The following is a 7,823-nucleotide window of genomic DNA, read 5'->3' on the forward strand; positions in this document are numbered from 1 at the left end:
ATGTGGATAAATGAAGAGGACTGTATTTGGTCTGTGAAGGCATTTGACCATATTTTTTCCCTTTAAGAACTGATTTCAGAACATCTCGGACCGAGATAATCGCATGTCAGTGTAAGTGGATTGGTGGTAAGTCGGTTACTCTTAATAAACTATTAATCTGCTGCAAAGGTGGAGTTCTGCAGAGAGAGAGAGGGGAGGGGAGGGGGGGGGACTATGGGGCTGGAACTTGTATGTCGCTGTGCGTAAGAAGGCTGTGTTTGTGTGCAGGTCATTTGGGGCCTTGTTCTCATGATTTATGGGCTATTCTCCTCCTGCTGTGGCCTCTTGAGCCGGAAGGATTAAAATACAGACTCCCTTACATTCTCTCTATGGGAAAAATCAAAACTACCATCTCTCTACAGGACAAATCAAACCTACCTGCTCTCTACAGGAAAAATCAAACTTACCTTCTTTCTACAGGAAAAATAAAACTTACCTTCCCTCTACGGGAAAAAAATCAAACTTACCTGTTCTCTACGGGAAAAATCAAACTGACCTTCTCTCTATGGGAAAATTCCAACTTACCGTCTCTCGACGGGAAAAACCAAAACCATATTTAAGTGAAGTCAATGGACCGGATTTAATGACAGTTTTTTGCATGCGACCACTAGCAATGGTACACCAAAAGCGTTGTTAATAAGCAAAGCAGCACGAACGCTATGATCAGTCACCTAATGTTGCTGTACTTGTACATTTTTCCAAAAATACCGTACACGTCAAAAAAGCCTCACAAATCAGTCCCTCTGTCTACTCTACTGTCATTTCTCCAGTCAAGCTCTTCATAAATCTTGCTCATCAAGGCATGAAAATGATTCAGAGGGAGTACGATATGACCTGTTGAAAGTGCAGGAGAAAGAGAGAGTGCTGAAAGAAACAGATACAAAACTGTCAGACAGGTTGAGACCCATCCATGGAGTCAATCGATAGTAAACTGGGAAGGTTCCAAAACAGACATGTCCCCACAGGCATGAGTTACGTAACACAAAAAATGCAATGCAACATCTGCAATGCATAGACTTCAGAACTATGTGTATTGCACGCATTATAGTTATAGTTTTGGGGTTTTAGTCAGTGTGACATGTGACTGGTGTCATGGCTAGCTTATTACATCGCCACCCAAACATTTTAATAAGAGACCCCCAAAACAATGTCCACAGGAAGTTTAAAAAGTTGGCATTGTCTAATCTTAATTCCAGCTGTGACAATGTAGAGTCATATATGCATCATAAATAAAGAGGATGATGAATAATGGAGCTGTCAAGGTCTTAGGACAAAAAAAGGAAGCATATCAGTCTCATTTGGACTTTTGTCCTCAGCCAACAATGGATGTAACACTAAGTCCAATGCTGCTCCAGCAGAAGAAACCCCCCACAGATGACATCTGTTGTGGCAGCGCTTTTGTTACCGAGCCATCGGTGAACCTTAGCCTGATTCATCGATTGATTGGTCCTGAGCGTCACGGCACAGGCCAATGGGAAGCCATTTAGCTTTTCACAAGCCATTGCACACAGGGATTTTGGGTCAACGCTCTTTTATGCTTCAGTGTTTTGCCAAAAAATGCCAATGAAGCCCAGCGTTTGAGTGTCTGACACAGTGTTTTAATTAAAATGTGTCGTTGTTGCATTTTAATTAGGCTACTTTCACCCTCGGTTATTGGATTAATCAAACGCGGCCAGTGACATCTTACTCTGGTTCGCTGAAATATTGTGGAACAAAGCCAATGGATGTAAAAAAACCATACAGATATAACCAGGTAAGTGCAGCTGAGCGGGTCATGTACTCTGTTATCCTCCTGTAAATACATCTTAAAAAAAAAGAAGGAAAACAAAACATGTACAATTACCCCCCCCCAGTCGATCACATATCCTGTGACTCCTGGATCAGGCCCAATCAACGGCGCTTTGTCTGTTCGTCCTGATGGCTCTCCAAACGAGTCTGAGTAAACAGTGGACTGCACTGCTGTTTCCATGGCAACACGACTCGCAGGGTAGAGACACATCATCACTGATGCCATTTACTGTCGATCACACAAACGCCAAGTCCGCTCTCACACATTTTCTCCACGCAACGAAATCCTCTAAAGTTCTGCTGGTATTCCTCGTATTCATAGTCACATTCACGTTTATTCCATAGTTACGGTGATTCCAGATATGAAACTCAAATTTGAAATGACTGTGAAATACTGATTTAACAGAAATATCTTCTATTAAATTGAAGGATGTGATGTGTTAACGGTAGTCACAGAAATTTTAGTCACAGAACCTCAGGGCCAGCGAAAACTTACATGATAATACTTGAATTTGGACATGGAAGGACATGTGATGTCTCAAAAATAGTGTTTTCACTTACACAACATGAACTCCCATTAGATTACAAAGCTTAATATGTGAGCTGATTGCAGATCAGGGTACAATGAGCTTAGTTAATACAGAAAACAGATGTGAAAAAATGGGAGTGACCATGTTGAGATGAATTTTTGGGGGTTTTCAGAAAGAGTGGAGTTGATCTCTTATTTGTCACATTCCAATCTGAAGCAGTTTTGGTTTTGAGAACAAATAATCTCATCTCATCTCTTGAAAGAAGGCACTAGAGGCACCCTGGCTGCAATGAAAGACTTTTTTTTTTTCTTTCTTTTCTTTTTTTTTTTTTTTTTTTACCGCAAACCAGAGCTATAGCAAACAAAAGGCACGCTTTCATCATCTCTTTCTAAATAGTCTCCCTCATCTTCATTCTTTTGGTTTCCTCTGTATTACACATTAAAGAGTCTTTTTTTTTTTTTTTTTTAACACGACCCATCTTAAATAGCAATGACCCTCATTGCTGGGACTGTACTCTCTGTTCTGCAGTTATCCAAATCAGACCTTTCTCAAAGCTTTTATCATCGACAGGAAATAAATTAAAGGGATGTTCACTTTTCAGCACCTTAAGGGGGTTTGAAGGCATATGTATGTGTGTGTGTGTGTGTGTGTGTGTGTGTGTGTGTGTGTGAGACTGAGATTGAAATTGTCAGTGCTTGTTTGAGTTTGAGTACGTAGACTGATCCCATCTCTGGTAGTGCTGGAGGCCTGGGTGTGAACATAGAGGCATTATTTCTGCTGAGAGAGAGAGAGAGAGAGAGAGGGAGTTAGAGTTGATTTGCTCCAGACAACACTACCATACTCCCTGCTCCATTAGAGGCCTTTGTGGAATACAAATCAATACAGGGGATGAAGAACGGACGACACTTTATACAGTTTAATGCACTAACCCATAGGAAAAGACAGATCAATGGCGTTGGCCCACAGTGCCCGTACCGAGTATCTCGGGTTAAGATTGACTTTGTTTCCTCTCCTGCTTTCGAGCTGTATGAGAACAGAATGTTCTGACCGTGTGTATGCGTGCACTTTGTATATTTCTCGGGAGGAGCGTGTTGTTCTTCATTCTCCTTATTTGCGTGGTCGGTATGTCTTGTGGTTTTGCACATTTGCAAGAGGATGCATTAAAGAGGACGCACGTTATTGTTTGCATTTGCACTGATCTGTCATGTACATTCACTTTGTATCACACTGGGCATCTGCTCTAAAACTCAAAAGAACATTTCATTGATGATAATGCTCCTTATGCCTGGAAGCAGCAGTAATGACATTTGCAGCGAACAGGAAATGAAGCTCGCTAGAGTAGAAACTGAGACTTTTATCTCGAACCGCAGAGACATTCAGGAGTACTTCTACCCTGTCTCCTTCCACCTCAAGAGACAGCCCCCCCTCTCTGTTTTCAGTTTTATTATCAAATATGTCAGGTTACGTCACTTCTGTGTGTGTTTGTTCACATACACCACTGGGTTCTCACCTCTGAATGTGGACAACCAGCCTTAATCACATTGATACGTCAGAGAGAGAGAGAGAGAGAGAGAGAGAGAGAGAGAGAACATGTCTTAATTACCAGCCAGTCCTTAATAATCTTGCCAGTGACCTGCTTCATGCTGAGTAAGACTTTAATTAGAGAGAGATCTGTATTTAGGGGATTCAGCCTTACTCGCTGTTCTGTCTCCCCCCCGAGCAACGCCATCTGCACAGGCTTTTTTTCCATTCCTGGGCCTGCACATCCTCAGTGCTGTAAACCGGACAAAACAATGACATCCAAAACAAGCCCAGAAATCTGGATTTCAAACGTTCTCGAATCCTGTCACAAAACTTAGCTGAAACAAAAACACCTGGAGACGTAGCGCTGTACTCATTAGTGGTCCCTGAATTGAATTAAAGGCGTGAGACTTATCGCCCATGGGAAAGTGCACAGTACGTCAAAACCAGTTCGCTATACTTGTTATCGTAATAATTTTGTATATACAATTCCTGCGAGTATTTAGCCTCTAATAGATGACAAAGAAACGATGAACTTCGCTGTGCGGGTCTCGCTCCGTCTTGTGGCACAAGTGACGTAGTCAGGGTCCGTGTAAACGAACACAAGGGTTTTGTCAGTCACAAAACTCTACATCGGCAGGCCTTCAGAGAGAGCGTGTATGACAGCCGGAGGGGATTGCTACAAGAGGTCACACGGCTTTGCTTTTTTTTCTGCGGAAACATGAGAAAACACTGCCTTGTATGACAAACATGAGCTTATCCACACTCACTCACAAACACACTAGATTCATTTGCAGAACAGACTGTTGAGTTCCAGCTGCAAAAAAAAAAAAAAAAAAGCCCTTTGTTTGCTCAGTCACATCCAACTCAATGACATACATGTTAAAACATTGCGTAAGGTCTTTCTCCATCTGTCTTCATCTACACTGGCACTTATCCCAGCAGCAGAAGATCTGAATTTAAACGTGGCCCGGGGAAACATTTACTAATTCACAAATGAATAACGTTTCTGATTGAACCACTTATATTAAAAGACTATAAATCTTTGCTTCACTTTTTTTTTTTTTAGTTTCCGCGATCTCTTCATCGTCCTCGTGAAATGTGGTGTGAATGTAAAAAATACGTTTTATGATACGTTTTATGCTTCAACGAGCAAGTTCACAATGGAAGTGTCACACAGAGACGGTCGTGGGGGGACATTTCGTTTGCTAAGTTTTACGGATGTCTAAAGGACAAATGAGAAATGGAAGCTGAAGAAAGATCTCTTTGTACAAAACACTGAACGTCCCAGAGCTTTTACACCTTAAGCTATCGTTCAGTGTGAGTCATGAGAGTGTTGTATGTCTCAAAAATATTAGGCCCCCGGGCAAGACGATGATCTCATCCTTTTTGACCCTGTTTTCTTTGTCGTTGCTTGTTTGAATCTTATCTGAGTTTGCATGCTTTGTTTGGTATTTAAGTTTTAGGAATTAGGTTGGCAGTGCCAGCCTTTCCTGGTACTTGGCCGTAAATGGGTCAAGGTGAGTCCAGTTAGGATTGTGTCACATGGTTGTGTTTTAACACACACACACACACACCATCCCTTTCACTTTCAGGGAGCACTTGGCCGTGACAGAAGGAAACAGAAGAAAATTCTAGACTCTAGTGCCACCTTAACAGTCATTTCTGCTGTTTGTAAAATGTGTAGTGTTTTGCCATTTTCTTCACATTAAACAGGTAAATTTACAACCGGTATTGAGTGTCAATGACAGTAAAACATCAGAGAGCAGGTTTCAAACTCTGAAACCTTCTAAGAACACAATGAATCCTAAAACACCTTAAACACCTTAAAAACACCTTAAAGCATTAATATCTTAATTATCTGTTGTGGGTATTGGCACACATTTAGAATCCCATCTTTAGTCATTTTTTGAAGATGTCAAACCGTGCAATATCCTTTGGTTTTACATCTAATATCCAGTGAAACGTCGGTTATAACAGCCATCTGACTGAATATGTGGATCCTGTTTAAATGAAAGCCGGGACTCTTGCAGGCAGGAAGTGTAAGCCCAGTGCATGACTGGCACCGTGCCATTGATTCTGGCCGTTAGCAAGTGGCTCAGCTTCAAATGGGCCCATTACCAACATGATCTCAAACTTAGTTGACCACCTACCAGCCTTACTGGGGAGGATGCAGGTTGTCCTTGCAAGATAGCTTTTTCTTTAGCCACAAACATGTGATGTAACTTAAAGTTGTTTGCTGATGATGTGCAGTATTTAGAGCTTAGAGTGTTAACGAATGACATGGTATGGTACATAAATAAACAGCGTTGAAAAATAACTGTTTATCCCTGCTGACCTTTTGGCAAACCTATCTACAAAAGGCAAGGAGCTTTGAAAAAAATATCCAAATCGTCTTTACCAAGGAGCGGTTAGACGCAGTCTTTGCTCCCTACCACACACGTAAACACACACACACACACACACACATTCAGAGAGATAGAGAACACATAATCATTAACAAATTTCAAGGCATGCAAAGAATTTCGGGCAGCTGTTATTTTGTCTGAGATCAGTGAATCTTTTCCTTTGTTCTCACACCTCACACCCTTGCTTGCTTTTCACATGCTGTTTGATTTGATCACTGCTCGTCTCTTAACCGCATTAGAAACCTGTGGAATCTCAGCAGTATTGTCTGGAGGCACTGCACCATAATAGCATTACAGAAAAATATTCTCCTTTATATTTAACCAAGCCAGAGGAACTGAACTGAATCTCTTCACAGAATTTGTCCCAGTATCTTTGTTTCCTACATGCTAGCGAAACACAATCAGTCAGCAACATGTCGCACGAGCTCTAATAACTGCATGTTGGAGTACCCTGTTCACATAGGTGAATAATGTTAGAACTAAAACCTTGGTAATGTGAACTGGTTATGTTCATTGATGGTGTAATGTTTAATGAGTCTGTCGTGCATTTTACTTGAACAATTCATCGCTTGAGTGTAGTCAGCTCTGGCCTAAGCTAGAATCATTTTACATGTTGTACAATCGAGACAAAAACAGATGCGGTTAAGGTTGGGCTCAAGATTTGTTTAAAGATTGACTCGTGGAGGGGAATGTTCTGCTCTCAAACAGATTTCGGTCACTGGAGGTCAAAAGCAGACGAGGAAGTTATCTTTGCAGAATGGCGTTCTTTGTGTTGCGAGGCATTTGGTCCCTCTCTTGGTCATTTCTGTCCACTTCCCCAGGGGACCGGCGGCCGGTTCAGTCCGGTCTGGGCTCTGTTGCTATGGTAGCTGATGGGGAGCCGACTGTCAATATGCTCTGTAGCTGGTTTCTCCCCTAAGGAACCGTCTAGGCCAAATCCAGCTGAAGGGAACCGTCAGAGACAAAATATTTATATATATATATACACACACACACACACACATACATATATATATGTGTGTGTGTATATATATATATATATATATATATATATATACACACACACACACACACACACACATATATATATACATATATATACATATATACACATATATATAATTTTTCTGAGGAGACAAAAGCCACTGCAAGTCTTTCTGCTGGCCATGCTGGGAGAATGTATAAAGGCCTGACTAGATTTATTGAGTATAAAAAACAATCATGCTACAATGTCTTTGTGACGGGCTTAAAATATTGAACTCTCAAATGGAACAGGAAATGTTCTTTTTTTGGTGTTGGAAAAGACATGTAAATATTTAAACGAATTTGAATTTTTTTTCGGGTCACGTTTATTCCAAAGGTCGTGAGACAAAAGCCAGATTCATTTTGATGAGTCAGTGTGTGAGGTCTGTGACACAGTACAGAAAAAAAGGTTATCTTAGAACAATATGCATTTACAGTAACGCCTGGAATAAATCCAGGTCATCCTTACGAAAACAAATATCATTCAAAACTCATAAAACAGGTGACAACATCA

Source organism: Chanos chanos, chromosome 7, assembly GCF_902362185.1.
Source record: "Chanos chanos chromosome 7, fChaCha1.1, whole genome shotgun sequence".
In the NCBI taxonomy this organism is placed as follows: domain Eukaryota; kingdom Metazoa; phylum Chordata; class Actinopteri; order Gonorynchiformes; family Chanidae; genus Chanos; species Chanos chanos.